This window comes from Gavialis gangeticus, unplaced genomic scaffold (assembly GCF_001723915.1).
Source record: "Gavialis gangeticus isolate Ggan-Ray unplaced genomic scaffold, GavGan_comp1, whole genome shotgun sequence".
NCBI lineage: Eukaryota > Metazoa > Chordata > Crocodylia > Gavialidae > Gavialis > Gavialis gangeticus.
In genome coordinates, this window is record NW_017729020.1 from 7,297,037 (window position 1) to 7,317,637 (window position 20,601).

Sequence of the window (20,601 nt, forward strand, 5' to 3'; positions counted from 1 at the left end):
GGCTAGGGGGGATGGGGCTGGGCAGGGCAGGGATCAGGGGGCTTGATGGGAAATACCAGCTTTCACCTGAAGTCTCATTTTTAGACTGTGGTAGCGGGGGCAGTGTGTGGGGTCAACTAAGTAGGAAGCTTCACAAGGTATCTGAGCGTCAGAGAGAAATGCCCTGAAATTGGGACAAGAGCAATTTAGTCTTAGAAAACCCCTCCTTTTCCCAGAACAAGTTTTGGTGTTTCTCACTTGTGCAAAGCTTGTTGGCTGCTTGCTCTGATATGTAGACCCATTAAAATTGCAAACAATTAGGTTAGCAGCTTATGCTGCTATTGATGCCTGACAAGCTGATTGGAGTGAGGCCATTACAAATCATGACATTGGATTGAAAGTGGGACTTTCCAGAAGTTAGCGGGTGGGGAAGAAGATAGATGGTATCTTATTTGTTTTTGTTATTTAAGGGTCTGCTAATTAAGTCCAAGAACCACAGTTACATTAAATTACAATCTGCCACCCCTTCAATAAGGAAGAACAAAGGAAACTAAGTGAGACGAATAAAACACTACCTTAAATGCAGTTTTAAAGGAAACGCTTTGTTCCTGTTAGATCTTATTTGCTGCTCCGAGCTGTCATTGATCCCCACCTTGTAATTTAAGTGTAGCACAATGCACATGGCTTTCATCTAATCAGTTTACTATCATTAATAGAAGGAACACAGTGATGTGGCTTACAGCTGGAACTCCCTGCCTTCCCTTGCTGAATAAGGATCTCAATGTGCAAATGACAATTGCCTATCTTTCCTTTGTTCATTACCAGCATGTGAACTGTGTGCTGCAGTTGGTCCTTTTGACATGCTCTAAAAGGAGCACAGCCTGGAGAAGGGTGGGACGGCAACTCTAGGTTCATTCTTTCTGCATCTCATGTAGTAAGTAAGTTTTTTCTGCAGCAATATCTTTTAGGCCACTTAATGAGCTTGGCACAGCTCTGAGCCCCTGCTGAGTTAGGACTTGACCTGGGGTCTCAGAATTAAGGAGCTTTCAGAGGAAACAAAAAAGGGTTCACAGATTACAGGGACTATGTTAGCTCTAAGCCCCCACACCCACATGCAAGCTGGGTTCTGGATTTCCTTGTGTTTTACCTTGCTGACATGTTCACACACTTATTTGTCATGGTTTAGCTAGGTCACTTATCAGTGAGATAGAGAATGCATTAATGTTAGCCTTAGCACGGATGCAATTTTCTTTTCATGAGCAATATGGCATCCCCCTTCCCCAGCACTATATACTGGCATATAGGGGCACACAGTGATTGTACTGCTGGCAAAGGCATATGTTCATGTTTTTAAAATGGGTTTTGAAAACAAGATGCTAGCCGAAAGATGACAAATGTGCTGCCCATGGAAGAGCTGAAAGTTTTGGTGCAGACTTCAAGGTGAGCTCATTCGAGGTAGATTTTTCCCTTTAGTGTGTAACCCGTGGGGATATTTATCCAGCTTCACTTGATAGTGTGGAACATTGTTCTTAAATTTTCCAGTGAACGCGATGTACCTGAGTTGACAAAAGCAGGCTGATTTAACTAAACTCAGTTCCCGGAGCCAGGTCAGAGGGTGCATTTAATCTCTGAAAGGGGGCAGCAGGTCTTGTAAAGCAAGTTAGGAATGTGAGCAATCTGTAAGGTGTTCTTCATAGTAGGTTGGCTGTGGTAGGAAAAAGTATTAAAGTATTTCTCTGGAATCATACCAATTCCAGGCACTGTATTTCCACTCCCTCCTAACATCTGAAAAAGTAAAAAATAAATGGATATATAGCACATGCTTCTAAATATAGTTATGTATCTACTGCAGTTCTAGTAATACCTGTTTATTGGGGTCTGAATAGAATCATAGAAGTAGGGTCGGAAGGGACCTTGTAGATCTTCAGGCCCGACCCGCTGCCTGGGCGGGAGAAAAGACTGGACTCAAATGAGTCCAGCCAGGTAGTCATCAAGACTAGATGACTAGATAGATATGCAGGATGGCCTAGAAGTGTAGGCTGAAGATGTTCAAAAGGGGCTAGTAATTCCAGGAGCCTGGTTTAGATGGGCTAAAGGGGACCTGAACTGTGGAAAGTGGTGAGCAGTTTCCCTCTGGTAGTGAGGTCTGTCAAAGGTTTTCAGGCTGGGCACTCAAAATCGTGAGTCACTTGGGACAGTTTGGATCATGCCAAGGAGGCCCCCTCTGTTATCACAAGGCCTTATAATGGATGAGTCAGACAGCTGGTTTATCAAAGCCAGTGTTGCCACCCAGAGGCAAGTCTGAGAAAGGCCAAGCATTGCTTTGAAGTCTGTGCCCGAGTGTGAAGTGCTGAATGTGAGGGTCATCATTTCTTCCCGAGCCTTGGCGCACTCAGTTCTGAAGGCTAGCACTGAAGTATCCAAATGCTTTGCCCAGAGCTTGTGCCTCGCAAGCTCTGAAGAGCTTGGGCATGTGCAGAACTTGCACAACATGACAGCCCATCACGGAATAGTTAAGTTTCATGTGATCCTATTGTTCCTGTTTCTCACCTAGCTCTTGAGCTGGCAGGTAGCTTGGCAACGGCACCTGTTCTTTGAACTTCATGCTATTTTGAAATCCAAATGCAATTGGTTCCTTTAGGCAGGCCCGGTTCTTTGGGTAGATGCAGCATCTTTTATTAGACCAACTGAGTAGTCGGAAAAAAGTTCTTTGCAAGTTTTCGGGCATAATCACGTTTAGGCATAGGGAGTCTCTGCTGGACTGAGGCTCCAAGGAATGGGAAAAGCTAAAAGTGTGGCAGGATGTCAGTGAAACTGTTTCTTTTAATCTCTTGGCTGTTTGCCAGGCAACTCGGGGTACAAAGCCTGACAACACTCCTACGGGGTTGTAAGCAGTTGTGTCCCCAGTTTGCACCTGAAGCAGCAGAGGCCCAGATCTGGCCCAAACAAAATGCTGCCAGGTAATGGAGGTCATAGGAGAGGGTAGTGTTCAGCTGTGCTGCCTCATGGATGTGCTCATGTGCCTTCTAAGAGTTCTGCTTCCCATTTCTTTTCTCTAACGATAAGATCCCCCTGCATCCATTACAGACCATCCTTTTCCCCTGTTGGATTATGCCAGAGCACTTGCATTGCTTTATTCATAGCCATAGGAGGCAAGCAAAGAGCTGCTCCAATGCTTCCTTGATGGGCCCCTGCTTACTGAGGTCTGTTACCAGCCTGTGAACCCAGTGCTAAAAAACTAAAAAGAAGGGGACTCAAGCTTAGATGCTAGGCTAGTGCAAGTGTTGTCCCCATTATTAGTGCCCGCAGAAGTGCCAGGTCATTAGTGGAAACGTTGACTGGTTTGGGATAGCAAAGCTAGGACTGTTTGGTATAATAGCTGGACTGGCTGTCTCTTAGGTTCAGCTTTGGGGTTCCCACCTCTTCGTCACTTTGCCTCATCTTGGAAACTCCATTGCCAGGTATTTTGTGCTATTAAAACACTCACCACCGTCTTTTCTTGATGCCTGTATTCCTGGTTCTCCCACCCCGCCCCGGTTCTAAGCCTGCATATCTCTTTCCTTACACAGGTATTTAATATGTTGTTTTTGCATTTGTTTTGTTGCAGGATTGATGATCCCTGAGCAGCTCTGGTTTGCTGGAGCCGCTTGGGAACGCGGATTCTGGGGAGGTTTGGTGATGGCCAAGCCACTTGTTAGTCCTCAGCTGCTCACACTAGATTCTAGCAACAGGGCTGTTCTTTAGTGGCAGATGCCTTGCTGAATTATAGGTTCAAGTGTGAGCTGTGCTGCTTTTGTTATGAAAAGGATGCTCTTAAGTGCTCGCAGCTCAATGTAGAGTTGCTCAGGAATGTTGCTGCTGCATGTTTCTTCCTTTCTTCCCCCACACTCCTTCAGAAGAAGCAGGATCCCCTGCAGGGATCTCTGCCAGGTAAAGCAGATGTACCCTATGAGTAAGATTCCTAAGCAGAGACAGCCTGGAGGGTCTCTTTTGGAGCTAGGAGGGTAGTTTCATTCCCTGTGTGTGACTCTTTTTTGACCTGGCTCCCAAGATGTGTTGTAGGACCATACAGTGAATTAATGAAACTTCATTAAAGGTTTGAGGAAGCTGAAGCACCTACAGTGTCATTGCAGCTTAGCGCCATGATCCAGACATCTGGAAGTACCTGATGGCTCAGAAAGGTGGTCCGTATCCAACATAAATTAAGAGGAGGAATCACAGTGCTGCTGTGACGGGTCAGCTTTGGCCAACAGCCAGCAAACAGCAGGTCCAGCTACAGCAAATGGGAGCTTCTTTAGCCATCAGGACTCATAAGGCAGGGCCAGGGATCCCTGCCAAAGGGGCTTGTTCCACACTGGACAAGCAGGGTTGTGCATAGCAGCCTCCCCACCCCACACACTTTGCTGGGGAATCTCAAACGGGGCTGCTGAGCTGTGGATTGCAGAGGTGTTACACTGAAGAAAAGGCTCTGCTTTCCTGACATCAGCTCCTCTCCTGGGAGGTATAACAGGTACCTGTGCATTTGAAAGCAGCTGCCTGCATTTTTCTCATATGCTTAGCTGCCTTGTCTTAGCACCTCTTTAATCACAGCCAAGGGAACCACAGGGCTGGTGTTTGAATGCAAGCGCTGTGAGAACAGCCAGTGCAAATATGCCCTCTGCTCTGGAGGCCACCCAGGGGCATTTGAGTGAGGGGTGGCCTTTTGCCTGGGTTCCCTTCCTCCCCATCTGCTTGCCATCACTCACAAAGTGAAGCGGGTGAGCATGGCATGCAGTATGACCCCACTCCCAGGCCTAGTTGGCCTTGGGTCCTGTATGCACACAAACATGCTCCAGTTCAGTGACACTGATGCAACCCGCTGTGTACACACTCCTCCTTGCTTAACACAGCCTAACTTAAATCTGTTCCTCCTTAGCTGAAACCGAACTGAAGCAAACCTGACTTATGCTGCTCTTACAAACTGTGTTTTTCCAGCTGCGTCCTCTTTCTAATGGCTGGTAGAGGCCAGGCTCTAGCTCCCTCTCCATGCAGCTGGGTCTTTCTGTCTCTGCCTTTGGTCCCTGCAGAGGCAGGCAGAGCCTGGGTGGCCTTCGGCACTGTTCATGAGGTCTGCGTAGTGACAGATTTCACAGTGCCCCTGAAGGGGCTTGGCTTCATGACCCCTGTCTTTGTACGGGGTGCTCACCTGCCGAGGTGACAGAGAAAGGGGAGGCAGCATCAGAGCATCACAAATGGCTCTTCCCACCCTCTCTGGTTCCAAATTTTCATTCTATTGAAGGAGCAAATGCAGCCATAAACAAAAGCTTGCCCCAGGGGGCCTCACACAGTGGTCAGGGGTGCAGAGGGAGACAGGGCTTTGGTATGTCACCCTTGTTTGCATTTGTGGTTGGTACATGTGTATGCACACGTGTTAACATGTTAGTATGAGCATGTGCGGGGCACAGGGTGCCGCCATGTGTGCGTGGGTCCGTTTTGGGTGGAAGGGGTAGTAACCCCGGTGTTATCGTTACATGTCATGTCCGTTGCTCTGTACATGGGTGTGCACATACAGGCCCCACCTGGAAAATGGGAGCACGGGTGGATAAGTCTGCCCTGTCAGTGTGGATTATCAGTGGACTAGAGCTGTGTCCCTGGGCACCAAGTCCCTTCTCATCATGACGAGTGATTGGGCAGCAAGCAAGAGCCTCCTCCCCAGCTGCTCCAGTTCCAGTGTGGTCCATTCTCACCCAGTGCAGTTTTCATCTGCCAGGCCCCTGCGGAGCTGCGGCCCTGTTGGCGGCGGATGAAAGGTGAGCCACGTGTTTGCATTCATACAAACAAGGTCATTTGTTACATCTAGGGGACCAAGCTGGCCTGGCGGAAGGCAGTTGTGGGGTACAAATGCTCTGGAGAGGAGTGTGAAGAGGCCCAAATAATGCCCTGGTTTGTGATGGGGCAGAGGTATCAGGTCCTTTTTTGTCATCATTGGAATTGGCCTTGGTCTTGCCCCCTGGCTCAGCTGTTTTCAAAGGGGCTGCACCTGAGGGTCTGGAGACATGACCCCTGCTGTAAAACACATTCACTAAAGAGGACTAACAAGCAAGCTGGCCATGAAGTCTGTCTAGAATAGAGGAGAAGACAAGTTTCTCTGGTCCAAAGCTGGGCTCCTTGCATGCTGTTGCTGTAGTTAAAATGGTGCAGCCACCCTGCAGTGCAGAGGTATTCCAGAGTGGCTAGCACACTAACTAGCCTTGTATGGACCATATTTTTATTGGTATAACCTATGGTTTTACACACAGGGCCTTTGAATCGTGCAGCTATTTCAGTAACCCCTGCCCCCTGCATAGTTGTACCAGCAAGGCTTTCAAGCACAGCCCAAAGAACAGGCTCAGAGGGGGGTTGTCTACAGACCAAAGACTCAATTGTGATTCTCACATATACAGCGATGACCTGAGAAGTGTCTTCCCTGGCAGGCATAGGCACTGTGTGCTGGCGCTGAAGTACCTCACATGCAGGAATGCTGGCCTGTCTAACGCTTGCTGGCTTCGGTGCTTATTGAAGGCGGCTGGGGAGGAGGAGGTGGGCGGTGTCCTTAAATAGTTTGAAAGAGTTCAAAAGTTTAAATGGGGAAAATCTGAAGCTGTGGAGTCTCTCAGGCACAGCCATGCAAAGCACAGACCCCGGCCTGTCTTAGCACTGGCATGGGGAGGGTTATAAAGGCTGTCCTTTCAGTGGTTGGCTGGTTTGCTCAGCCCAGTGCCACAAGAGAAAGATTCCCCTGTCCAGCGGTGGTGGCTTTTTGTGCCAGTAAAAATGCCAAGCTGTACAGGTGGGGCAGGGCACTTGCATCCTGAAACACAAATGGATCCTGTTGCGCAGGGTGACGAGCTGTCTTTGCCCCACTGGGACACTTGTTAGGGCAAGGTGACTGGAGGACCCCAAAGCATGTTAACAAGTGTTGCTTCTCCTATGCCCAGAGCTTGCCAGGGGCTTGATGGGGCAGCAAGCAGGCAAAGTCCCTGCCCCAGTGCATTTGCCATCTCAGGGCCAAAGTCTTCCTCCCTGCTCCTGGGCTGATCCACTGTTGCTCTGCAACTTGTTCCATTATTTTCACCAGTGCCAAGCAGGGGCCAGTTAGTGAGAATGGCACATAAAGTGACAGTGCTGCAGTGCCCTGGTGCACAGCCCTGCTGTGGTGTGTTGGGCCCTGGGTGGGAGTTCGCTCCTGTGCAGCCAGCACAGCTCTTGGGCACCGCTGCAACCCTCTCCAGGGCACTTGCAAGGACGTGGCTGTGGCTCATAGGCCTGCTCCGGGGAGGAAGGGAAGGGAGACCTGGTTTGTGAGTCTTCTTCCCTTTGCATTTGCCATCAGGGCATCAGTCCAGCAAAGTGCAGTGACGCTTGTGCAAGGCAAGAGTGCCCCCGGCTGCCAGCATGATGAAATGCCTGGCACTCACTTTCTGCATTAGGCCAATAATTAGCCCCTGGGAATTCCTCCCCTTGCAGAGGCCAGTAGCCACTGCTGGTGCCAGCACACAGCTAGGCAGCTGTAGAAAGTCCCTCACCCCACTTCAGACCTGAGATGCTGGGCACAGGGAAAGGAAGGAGAGATGTAAGCCCCTCTCCCCAGGCGTGGAGGGAACAGGTTCATTTGTGATAGAAGAAGAGGATTTCCCTTTTCAACCCCACTCCCTCCTTTCCCTGAATACAGGAGAGCATTACTCCCGCTCTGGCTCCGCTGCACTGCACAGAGTGGACGAGAGATGGAGCTGCAGCACTGCCAGAAACCTGCTCTCATCCATTCTTGTTCTCCCCAGCATCAGCCCTGGACCAGATTTCCAGCTGGCATCAACCAGTGTGTCTACCCTGAGGTGCTGGAGCTGGGCTTGCACACCTGGATCCCTCTTTCTGAGCAAAATGTGGGAACAGCTGGATCCAAGCTCACCACCCAACTGGGTATGCTACGTTTTTATTTTGGAGCAGTTACTGTGATGTCAGGGTCCCCGGCACTGTTTGCTGCATGTACAGAGCAACAAAGTTCAACTAGACCACAGGAAGAATCATTCTTCCAAAGGGAAACTGAGGCAAAGAGAGTTCAAGTGACTCACCCAAGGTGCTGGACCAAGTCTGTGGCAGGGCCAGGCACTGAATACAGGGCTCTCGGGTCCCGGGATGTTGCCTTTGGGACAACTCCATTCTGCATCTCCCGTGCAGTGGGTTTGGCCTAGATGTTTCTTTCTGAGAACATGTTTCCCATCTCCCTGCCCCTGCCCTGGTCACAGCAGTCTTCCCAGGAGCTCCTTACGCGTTGCTCCAGAGTGCCCAATCTTCTCTGAATCGGGAGGAAGGTCCTTGTGATGGGTGTTGCATCCAGCTCTTCCTCTTGTCGATTCAAACTGCTGCCTCTGAAACAATTCAGGTGCCTTGTGGCTCTACCTGCAAGAGTCACCCCTGGTGCTTGCCAGGCCCTGTTCATATGAGGGTCGCAAGGCACTTTGCAATGTCGTTGGGAGGAATCCTCACCCCCTCCCGTCTCCTGGGCGGTGAGCGAGTGTCGTCCTCCTCTTGATGCTGGGAAAGCTGAGGCCCAGGACCTCCACACTCTGTCAGAGAGGCCAGGACTCAAATCCAGTTTGCTCCACCACTCCATGACCCTGTGGGCACCCACTTCCCATTTTCAGGCTAGCTGATCCTGCTCTTCTTTCCTCAGTCCCTTTCCTCCCCTCCACCTCCTTCCCCTTAGTTTGTTTTGTGGGATTTGGGTAAAAGAAAGCTTAGTGAGGGGTCAGCACCCAAGAACACACTTGTGGAGTGAGTTGTATGCCCAGGGAGTTATCTCTGTGGGTGGATTCTAGCATCTATTTCTGCACCAGAGCGAGGGAGGTAAATGTCCCACAAAATACCATTTGCTTAGCTTCTTGCTTTAAATGAGATGACGTTTTTCCAGGCAGAACTGACCCCTTGGTACAGACTTGTGGTTGCAGCCCCTGGAAAAATCCCAATATTATGAAGGTTCAGTTTGGTTCCTCCAAGCCAAACAACCCTATTTTCCGCAGAGTATTAAATGTTCCACTAATTCCCTGTTTGGGGATTAGCAAGATATGAGGAGCACAAAATGCCGGGGTGACAGAACTCATTTCCAGACACCTGATGGGGAGGAAACAAATACGCACAAATGCCAATCAGCCAATAATGAAAAGATTAACATTTAGCCTGGCTCTAGCTGCTGAGCCAACAGAATAAGTTATGAGAGGCAAGTCATGGCTCTGACAGTCCTCAGTAACATGTGGCACATAAATACGTACCTGCAGCTAAGCAGGCTTTGTATATGGTCAGGGATGCAATGTGTTTCGTACACAAATGTTCTAGGGGCTGAAGCTGCCGGGGAGGCGAAGCCCACGTGCATTGTGATGACATAAGGAACCACTATGCAGCTTAAGCCCGAGGTTTTATTTAATTCAATCACAAAGTACAGCCATGAGCAAATGGACTTCTATGTAATCCAAATTGTGGCTTTGTCTCTGTTGTTCACCAGGGGTCACATCCTGCCTGCAACTCCTTGTAGAACAAAGGCGTACCCTGGCTGAGCCACCCTGCAATTAAATGGAGCATGATGCCTGAGTGTGATCCAGGAGCACAGTGGATTAGAATCGCCAGTTCGGGGACGGGAGCTCAAATCCCCTGCTTTCCCACTGAGGCAGGGGTAGCTGTGCTGATCTGAGTTTGGGGGAACTTTCCTGCTGCTCCACAGAGAAGCTGAACTAGTCTCATCTGGTGCCTCTTTCCCACAGCCAGGCTGACTACTGCTCGGGTGCTCCAAGGACAGGAGTGATGTGAAAATGGGAGCAGAACAGAGTGGAGCTGTGGAGCAGCACCTGAGCTCCAATTAGTGTGAAGGACTGACTACTTGTAACTGCAGTTGCTATCTCCGTGCCTTATTTCACCGCATTTATTGGGTGAAATATGAAGGGAGACTGCCCTGGCGCTGGAGCTATGCCAGCGGTGAGCAGCGTCAGCATTGTCTCAGCAGGGAGCAGACGTCTGGGTCCGGCTAGCTGCAGTCAGGAGGCCTTTCCAATATGTCCACTGGTCCTTTGTTCTCACCGAGCCGCAGGGAGCCAAGAGTGGGTCTGTGGAGAGGCTTTCTCCCCCATGGTGACTCAGGCCATCCCTGTGCCAACAGCATTAAGCTTCCCAGGCAGGATTGGACCTGAGCAACTGCATTGGTAGGGGTGCAGCAGATTCGCTGTTTGCATCAGACAAGCTGGTCATGGACAGCATCCTCTAATTCTCCAAGCTGCTTGCTGCGTTCTTCTGTGCCGAGAAGCTCAGCAATGAATTTGCAAAGTAGAGCTAATTCCCAACTTCCGTGTTCATATCTATCACTTCTTCTGAAGCCTTTTCCAATCGGCAGAGATGTATCACTGATTGTGCTCTCCCTGTTCAGCACAGAGATGCTTCACCTGTCTCCAGTGGAGAAGAAGCTGGAGACGATACTCTTTCTTCCCTTCCTTTGTGATCTGGGACTTCCTGGGGATCTTTTCATCTCCGTTCTCCTGCGGATGTCTCTGCTGCTGCTGTCAGATAAAAGCCTCGGCATGGCAGAATCTCCTCTTCCGGCAGGAATCTCATCTTCTCTCTCCGGGACCCGGTCAACACGGCGTCCCCCACCATCTCCAACCAGACAAGACAGAGTTTTGGCCGTGCCCCCACTCAGGAAGAGTCCTCTCCGATGATTGTCACGACAGGGATACCTTCCAACTCAAGCAGGGGCTGGAGTGTGTTTCACGTGGACTGACACAGTCCCCTGCATGTTACAAAGGGCAATGATTGCTGTCAGCGCTCTGTATTACTTAGCATCTCCTGTCAGTGGACCTGTGAGTGCTTCACCAGCAATTGCGAACGAAACATCAGGTCTCCTTTGCTTCCCCCAGAACAGCGGTACTTTTAGTTGTTCTATGGTGTAGGGCTGGGACTTGCTGGGGACCTCAGGAAAACCACCAAGGAGTTTGAACTCCCAGACTCCTGCTGTTACCATGAAATATGCTCTCTGAACTTCCCTGACTTCCCTCCAACCTCCCCTGTTCCTCCTGTCTGCATGTGTCCCTTGGGCTATATTCAGCTACTGGTCTATGGCTCCTAAGCTGAAGTCTGCAGAAGGGCAAACCTGCTGGGATACCATGAGAATCAACATCAAACTACTGGGATTCCCCATCCCCTTTTGAGGGAGACGCCTGGGTATCTGCAGCTGGTTTCTGGATGTTAGGCAAAATGAACAGTGTTGATCTCTGCCCTGCCCTGTTTCTTACTTGGACATGATACTATTGAGCATGCACTGAGCAGGCAGACATAAAAAACCCCATCAGATGCTGGATGTAGCTAATGGTTTCCAGTGTCCCAGGTGGTGCTAAGACCTGTTGTTTTGCTAAGTAAGTCAGAAGAAATGCTGTGGTTAGGATACCTCCGAAGTAGGCAGGGCTTAGCAGAACCCCAGAGCAAGGCTGGAGCAGCGGGCACACGAGTTTGGGGGGGAGGTTTGCCACTTAGCACCCTGACCTGCCAGTCTTGCTGGATGGAGTTCACCCCACTCCAGTTGCACTGTTTACGCTGGTGAGTGCAGAGCTAGGGGTATGTTATGGTAACTGTGCACAAGTGGCAGGGGAGGGCCAGGAGTCTGGATTTTCACAGTTATGGTTTGTCTATGGGCATGAATTTTTCCATATCAAGGCCTGGGTTAAGTATCTGGGTGTGGAGCTGTCTTGATAACTCCCAGTGTGGTTTCTCTTGTTGCAGAAGAGCTCTGTCTTCTGGTCTACCACAATCCACTTTCAAAATGGCTTTAGCTAATGAGGAGGAAAGCACACTCCTCCTGTAACAGGAGTGCCTACATGTGAACTTATTCAGGAGACGCTTGTAGGCATCTGACTCCATATTAAGTTGGATGGGATGGGATGGTTTAGATGAGATTTGTCTGGGGTGGGTTTGTCAGGGACAATCCTGACTTGAGCAGGGGGCTGGACTAGGTGATCTCATGAGGTCCCTTCCAGCCCTACTTTCTATGGCTCTATATTTTAGTACGTAAAAGGGAGCAGGCTGATTTTCAAAAGAGCTGCAAACCCAGCTGCTCCTGCTGACTTTGCCTGGAAGTGTGCCCTGTACAACCTTGGGTCATCTATGGCTCGACATTACAGAGAAATGCCTGCCTTCCCACTGAGACTGCAGGCATGGGACTGCTCATGTTTTCATCGAGAACTGAAATGATTTTTTCTGAACAGCTCTCTTCCCTGCCAGCCTCCAGCCTTTGCAGACATGGCCCTCCGTACCAGCCCTGAACATTATGCAAGAAGTGCTGAATGATAAGTAGCTTTTCATTTTGCAGTGAATGTATTTCACAGGCTTCTAGGCCATAGCCACAGACACCATGGGGATGCTGAGTCTGGCCCTGACTGTGGCAGACTAGGCAGCCTGGGGAGGTGTTTACAAACCAAGGTGCTCTTAGAATGACCTCCTGGTACTCATTTCACTGACCGGCAGGGTTGAAGATAGCTCTGCCTTCCTGCTGCAGTGCCTAAAGCTCCCAAACCCCCATCGTCCATGGGTGGTGGTCAGATGCAGGAATGCCACGCCATGGGATCATGATGGTACTGTGCAGCGCTCTCTGCCTTGCATTTACATTTCACTCCCCACATTCATTTCCTCTGATGCCCTGCCCTTTAAAGTATAATGTAAACAGGGTAACAGGCCTTTCTGTTAAGACAGAAACTTGCTGGGATGCTCAGTCACTAGGAAGATAAGCCCCTTGAAATGACAGGCAGGAGGTAGTGCAGCCACCTGAGGGGCGATAAGGGGAATAACAAATGCTTAGTGAGCCCGGTAGCTGAGGCTTTTGCAGGTAAGGTGAGTGGTGGAGTAGGAAGGGGAGGATACATTAGTGCAGGGGCTGGCTAGGGGATAGCAAGTGGGTATTGCAAGGTTCCCAAAGAAAAAGCCTACCTAGGAGCACTGAGCTCATTATCATAGATTTCATAGACATTAGGGCTGGGAGGGACTTCGGAAGATCATCAAGTCCAGCCCCCCGCCCAAAGGGCAGGAAGTCAGCTGGGGTCATAGGATCCCAAAATGGAGTGGAGTGCAGCATTAAAAGCCTCTAAGCATTGCTGACCTGAAGCTGGGGATAAGCTAGGACTGTCTATGGGGTATGCTGAAGTTATCAGAGCTTTGCCTGCGCTGTGTCTGAGTGCCCCTCCACTGGCTTCGGTGTCTGTGCTGAAAAGGAGGCATGTGGCTTGGGAGAACTGCAGCACAGTAAGAGGTGACAGAGGCTTTTGGGTGCCTACAGTAGAGAGAGATCTGCTGTGCCTTTCTCTTTCCAGGTCTGTGCACAAGACCTTAGGAGGCCCCATTTTTCATGGGTGTATCTGATGCTGCAAAATGCGGTGCACTGTCAGAAAGCATGCTCTCCTCAGCACTGGGAGAGCCATCTCGCTTGGGCATGTGCAGCCTGCAGCACCTCCATGGAGCCCTTCAGCCCAGCACCTCCATGGAGCCCTTCACCCTGCATCAGACCCATTAGTCTCAGACTGCAGAACAAGGACCTTTTCTTGCAAGGTGCTTGGCTTCTGTAGGCTCAGGTATGTTTAGCATGACAGAGGAGGCACTCTGGGAATATGCCAAGAGTGAGCGGAGTCAGATTGCTGATGCCCCGTGAAGCAGGCAAGTGTTGTCCATGTTTTAGGGAGAAAGAGGTTGAGGCCCAAGGAAATTAAGCAACATGTCCAGTGTTACCTAGAGTGCAATGGGTCTGTCTTCCCCATTAAGACCTGGGGAGTGCCAGGGAGTAGCTAGCCTTGCTCTGAGTGAGGCTGGAGATAGGACCTGGTGCCTGGGGGACCTTCTTGGAGGAAAGGGAGGGCTGTGAGGCAGCCATCCTGCTGTGGAAGGTAACCTGGGGCACACCAGCTTGGGAGCGGGAAAGGGCCAGGAGGCTGCAGGGTCTCTGGATCTGAGGATAGACTGCACTAAATCAGCCTGCCACTGGGCAGGTCATGGCTGGTGATCAGTTCAATGCAGGAGTGACCTGCCTCTGTGGCAGAGGCCAGCACACCCAGGTCTCCTGGCTCCCAGACCTATGCAGAAGCATCTCCCCCTCATTCCCACCTGAGCTGAGTGGACCTTGCAACTCTCCAATGCCGTTCAGGGATTTACCCTGAGCCTCAGGGGCATGCAGCCCCGCTCAGCCTCGTTCAGATCAGTGCAGGGCTTCCACCCAAGGGCTTTGTCTAGGAAATGCGTGTGTGCAGCTCATGGGATGGAGAAGCTGGTCTGTGCTGTTCTTTGCTCAACTGCCAGCATGAAAAATATACGGCTTGCAGGTGGGGTAAAAAGGTTTTTATCATTCCCCATTGCTGAGGCCTTGAGGGAGGAGGAAGGTGTCAATGGGGGGAGCTGGTTCTGCCTGGGGTTCCTCACAGGGCAGCATAGGAAACAGCTGCTCTCCAGACCTGAAACATCTTGTGTTCGCAGCGCGCGTTGCCTGTGTCACGCAGCCGCGCACGGTGGAAATGTCACCCAGACGCTTACTTGTGCCCGTCAGGGGGCTGACGCTAGCTGAGGAAGGTTGGCAATTCTGCAGCTTCTGAGTGAAGCCCCCACTTGGCAATCCAGGCACCGCCTGAAGTGGTTTGGTGCCATTTTCCAGCTTGCTGCATCTCCACCTGTTTCACGGTGAAAATGCCTGCTGGTGGTCCAGGAAGGGGGGGTGCTTTAGCAGCATCTGTGAAAACCCATCTTGGTCTCTGCTGGAAGGACCTCCTGGAGAAACTGGCTGCAGTGGATTGTGTCCCAGAAGAGCCCCCCAGGGTGAGGAGAGTTGTTTCCTCTGACACTCAGGTAGAAGCCAGGAGAGCCATGCAGAATTTGCTCATCATGAGCCCTTGGCACTTGTAACAAGTCTAGGGGGTGGCACTATTGTTTTTGTGTGCTTCATTCTGGAAATCAGGTGCCCAACGTGTTCAGCTGTGCTTGCCTGAAGTCCCCGCATGCCACAGCCTGTCGTTCTAGGCAGCGTTGCTTAATGATGGTACCAAAATAATAACAGAAGTGGCATTCAAGGTCTGAATTGAAGGGTGCTGCCAGAAAGCAAGGTCACACAGCTAGCAAAAAGAGTTATTGCTGGAGAGACAAGGGGGAAACAAGGGAGAGATTTTCAGTCCTGCTTTTGTTTGGTCACTGCTGTGTGTAAGCACCAGTAAAGAAAACTGTCCTTAGCCTTGTCTGAGGCTAATGATCTGCTGCTTTAGCTGCTGTGCGAGGCACCACGCTAATCACCCAGTACAGAGGCACTGTGCTTTGGGCCTGACCAAATGGCAGTGCCCCAGTTGAGTAGCGAGTTGGCTGCAGAGATGAGAGGGAGGAGTGAAGTCCAGGCATGCATTGGCACAACGGCAGGGTGGTCCAAGCATGCAACAGGGGACGTTTGAGTCTTGCTTCAGCTGGAGAATCATTTGGGTTTGGCAGTCAAAGGCAGGTCGATGCAGCACTGGCCACATCACTGTTGGCACACCTGACCCAGGCTAGCCTCAGGGGCCGTCTGCCTTGGGTGCGACTATTTTGAAAAGAATGCATGATATAAAAATGCAGCAATTGGTCTCACTTGCCTGAGCAGTCCCCGATCATGGATTAATTATTCTTCTGTCTCACTCTCCCCATTTCCTGCAGTACTGGTATTCTGCTCTCTGCAACTGGAGTGCAGAGGGGGAGCTGGCACTGCTCCCCTGCCAGAAGGGGATTGGTAAGGGGGAAGAGAGGCCAGGGCAGGGCCACTACAAGCACCCATCGGTGGATAATTGCCAGCTGGGCTGTGGTGCTGGGAAAATACTCTCTCTCTCCCTTTTCCTTTGTATATAATTCCCTTTCATTGCACTAGGAGCACTCGCTGCCTTATGCATCTCACATGACCTTTAAAAGGAAATGAAGGTATCAGTCGGGGCTGTGTTTTCCACCTCTTAGAAGCTCTGTCTCACCAGGATAGCTTGTGCTCACGGCTCACTTCAATGCTGTTTTCTGCCTCATTGCTCAAGGCAGTTGAACTTGATTGGGCCGGCTGGTCAGCACTTCTCCTCCATTGTGCTTTCCTGGGGTGGCGCGCTCAACCCACGACTCTCCCTTTCTGACCACAGGCAACTCCTTCAGTTCCCTTGTGCCACAGCTCCCCAGCAGGGCAGGAATCCTCCTGTTGTCTCAGTCTCGTCTGGTGAGCCCGCGAGCCACAAGTGCTCACGAGTACAGATCGCAGCACAGAATCTAGGGAAAGACCAGGGAATGGGAGATGTGACACAGGCAAGGTCTAGGGAAGGTGTTGGAGGCTCCTATATTCCCCCTGCAAGAAGAGGAGGCAGAGCAGGTGATCCTAGCAATCCATGGGTATAGCTGAAAGCGAGCTGTCTGTTTGTGAGTAGCTGGCTGGCCTGGTCCCAGCCCAACTGATGGCTGTATTGATTTTCTATCTGGCTTGGCAAGCTGGTGAAACCTGAGCTGGGTTTTCATAATGAACCAAACTGGTTGACTGTGAATGATGGATCCATGGAGTCCAGGGGAGGCTGGCGTGGCCCTGCCTGTGGTGCGGGACTGAGGAGCTCTTTCATAACTTAGGGCTTGCTTTGGCTGCTGAATCTGCTAGCATAATCTGCCCGTCCTTTCAGGGCAGGGAAAAATGCATTTGCTTCATGAAAGCATCGGCTGCTGCCTACCCATGGCAGGTTAGGACTGCCGTGGAGAAGGGCTTCATAGTATTCATAAGGAGTAGGGATGCCTAACCAAAGAATCCAGCCTGTAGGAATATCTGTGTCTGAGGGCTCCCCAAGGGGCCAGTCAAAGGCACTAAGGTGTAGGAGCACCTGACCCTGACTCTGAATAACCCACACCACTTAGCGTTTGCCTGCCTCAGTTTCCCCAGCTGCGAAGTACCCGATTGACAGAGATGTGTAGCAATTGCCAGGCTGTGTCTATGTCTTGCGGTATCCCAATGGCGAGGTGTACTCATTTTTTTGGGGAAAAAATATTAGATAGTTATATATACACACACACACATACTGTATCATAAACTTTCCATTGCACCCTTAAGCCGCATAAAGAAACCCACGCTCCCATTACAATAAATGGGATAAAATAAATAAAACCCATGCTGCCATTACAATAAATGCCCCAAAGCACCCACCCGCTGCCCTTCCCTAACCCAGCTGCAGTTCCCTAATTCAAGCCCCGATTTGGGGTTTACATTCTCGGTTCATTCTCCGTGTCTGTCGCTGTCGCTGTCACTTCCACTGCTGCTGATCCTGTTGCTGTCTTCCTCGCTGTCTTTGGGTCCAGTTGCATCGTTGTCCTCTCCCTTTTCCCTGTCCACTTCCCCTCCCGGGGGATCTTCGAACAGCCTGTGCCAAGTGTTGCTTTTCCAGCGAGGTGTACGCATGTCTATGTAGAGCTGGGTTTTCCAAAAGTGCTCAGCACCTGCCAACTCCCCTGATTACCTGTGAGGAGGGCTTATCTGCCCTTCTGGGGAAGGGCAGCAGGTGCTGCAAATCCAACCTTTTATTTTTACCTTGGGACAAGGCCGTGCGTTTCTGCATGGGAGTATGGCTTGCTTCAAAGTTAAGCACCCACAGTCCAGGCACAGCCAAGTCCAAGCAGTGCTTGATTGTTCGACACATGCTTGATTCCAGCCAGATTCTCCCGTGGCCAGGATCCACCTGGGAGCAGGTCGGGGGGAGAGCTCAGGCTCCCTTGCATTTTGCAGGGGTGGAAATGCTGGGTGTGCACTTTGCCCAAGTTGCACGGAGCTCCTTGGCAGCTATCACACGCAACCCAGCTTCCCATCTGCCCTTTGCTCCTGTCCCCTGCAGTGCAGGCCTGAGAGACGCAAGTTCTGAGTTTGAGTGGCAAGTCAGATCTTTACCACCCGGGAGGGCAGTGGAGCTTTGCGAGTAGCTGCAGTCTGCCCAGGGAGCCTGGGATGAGGAGCCAAGCAAGGTATTAGCATTCAAAAAGACCTGTCATCGCCCAACACTTTGCATCCATGCACAATAGAAAGTATCGCAATGCCGGAGCCAGGAATGGAGCTTTTTCACCTGCTGCCATTTGATGAGCAGCTTCTGTTCAAACAACCTTGCCTCTTTAAGGGAGGGGTGCTTAGAAAAATGCTGTGGTTGTTGGGCCAAAGAATCCGCACCACGGTCGTGTGACACCTAAAGGGGGCTTTAAAGCGGAGGAGGGAGAAGAGCCTGAGTGACAGAGAGACTCGCACACTGAAAGGGCCTTTGCATTGTGAAGCCCTGCCAGTGACATCACTGTTCCTTCCTTTATAAAACAGGGGACTTTAAGAGTCTGCATTCAGTCTCGGCTCAGGCTGATGAGCCTATCAATGCTGAACGCGCTCACAGTTTACCCCCTCTTGTGTCCCTGCTTTCACCCCACCCCCCTTTTTTTTCCTCACCCTGGCCATTGTCCTTACGCTGGAAACAGGAGGTAGTGCATGGGAGTTGACAGCTTCTTCAGCCTGTCAGCAAGGAGGAGTTCTCCAACTGTGAAAGGACACAGGTAAGAGCATAAATCATCCCCCATATTCTGCTTCCCGCTCGGAGGCTCTGGAGGTCTTCTTGTGGTAGCCGATGGACACCAAATACTTCATTGTGATCCTCCCAAGGCAGGAATGCTAAGAAGTAGATATCGCTTGCGTTTTGTGTTTCCCATTGAGTGGCCGTTCACTGATTGCTGAAAAACAGCAGGGAGAGGGAGGGAGTCCAGGGGAGGATTTGCACAAGGAAGTTGCTGAATACCTGAAGCAGCAGATTCAGGAAAACGTACATCTCAGCCGATGCCGGGAACTTTGAGAGCGCTGGACTTCCACTCCCTCCACGTACGCTCAGCGCAGCAAATGGTTACCCGCGAGCCTCTGTGCGTTTCAGCCTGTGCCTGCAATTCAGGCATCCGTGCAAACAGGTGATGCACGAGTTGAGCTTCAGCCTTTAAAAGTGGTAAGCATCTAAAAGGAGGTGACTGCATGCTTGCAGAGAGAGATGGGGCTCTGAAGGGCTTTTTGGCAGTGGCAGTTTGGGATTTATCCACAGGGCTTTTGTCAATACGCAGTTTTTCTTCTCCCAGTGAGTTAAATGGGAACAAATAAGGCTCTGCCTGGTGTTAATGCTAGGGAGCCCTCAGTGCTCCATGTGGGCACTGATTGCTGAGACGTGGGGTGGAAATGCCTAGAGACTTCGGTTACCATCCTAATCATCTACCATTGTATTTGTCACCTACAGTAGCTCTTGATTGCTTGGAGCAACAAGTGGGCCCTAAAGTGAAAGGAGGCTTCTGCTTTGTGATAGGGTTGCCCTGCTGAAAGTCATTGCAGCAAACCAGGGCGGGTGGGGGAAATTACTCGGTGAATGTCTTCCCCACCATGAGACTCCGTGCATTTGCATCGAGGGCTGAACAGGCAATTACAAGCACATGGGCAGCCCCACGGTGACCAGGAAGGTTACCCAGCACCAGTCAGATCACTCCTGGGTTATGTGCAGCTGCACGGGGTTCTCCTTACCTGGCCTGCATCAGGGTCACATAGGTTGGTCCCAAGCTCTCTGGGGTGTGCATGATATGCTTCCTGGGAGTGACTGGCTGGTCATGAGCAATATGAGGCAGGGTGGTCTGAGCCCTGGTGCCCAGGGGGCTAAGCAGGATGCAGGGGAGTAGGTGGCTGCCTGCAAAGGGCTGTAACTTGCTACCCCCATCCGTGGGAGCTGACACCAGAGGTGCCTCTCTCTCTCTGGGGGACAAAGATGTCTTTGCCACCGGGCTGACACTTCCTCCAGGCTCTGCCTTGGGATACAGCTGATCCCTGAGGGTCTGGAGATGGCCGTGGAGGAGGGAGAATGTAGAGCGCATAGGACAGGTATCTGCAAGGAATCTGGCAGCACTCAGGCCTGCCTGAAATGCAGCCCCAGGTTGCACAGGAAACCCCACTTTCTTCACCTCAAGCTGCTACCGCCACCTCTGAGCCACCGGTGCCCTGCTTGTGCTTTTGCTTCAATGCTCCCGCTGTATCTGTGCAGCTCGGCTCCCAGCTGAAGGAATATTTGACTTAAAGATGGGAGGGGCGCAGTCCGTCCCACCCAACTTCTATCCCAGGCAGAAGGCTGTTCCTCTCTGACTGCTTACATTTCCCCTGACTTTAAGCCCTGTGGGAAGCAGGGCTGGACCTGATGAGGGTCCCTTCCAGCCCCTAAAAAACTATGGCACTGTGAAACTATGAAAATGCCGCCCCAGCACACCCCTTCCTCTGTCCACCGGCCTGTTCATCTGTCTGTCTAGGTTGCAGGTTCTTTGGGCCAGGGACTTTCATTATTTCATAGATTTCATAGACATTCGGGCTGGAAGGGACCTGGAAGATCATCGAGTCCAGCCCCCCACCCGAAGGGCAGGAAGTCAGCTGGGGTCATAGGATCCCAGCAAGATAAGCATCCAATTTGCTCTTGAAGGTGTTCAATGTAGGTGCTTGAACCTCCTCCGATGGCAGGCTGTTCCAGACCTTGGGGGCTTGGACAGTAAAGAAATTCTTCCTTATGTCCAGCCTGAAACGGTCTTGCAGTAGTTTAT

At 51.1% G+C, this 20,601-nt stretch overlaps 1 protein-coding gene across 5 annotated transcripts in view; it reads left to right on the plus strand.

The window, feature by feature from the left end:
* Positions 1 to 17,137: 17,137 nt before the first annotated feature.
* LOC109295550 (neuropeptide FF receptor 1-like) overlaps positions 17,138 to 20,601 on the plus strand; it is an 8,897-nt gene continuing 5,433 nt past the window's right edge. The window contains exons 1-2 of one of the 5 annotated variants that reach the window (XM_019514465.1): positions 17,138 to 17,982; positions 18,323 to 18,549. The gene's annotated coding sequence lies outside the window, so the exon portion shown is untranslated. Of the gene's footprint in view, positions 18,987 to 20,601 lie in introns of all 5 variants that reach the window. The other 4 variants (XM_019514467.1, XM_019514466.1, XM_019514464.1 and 1 more) reach the window with 4 other exon arrangements.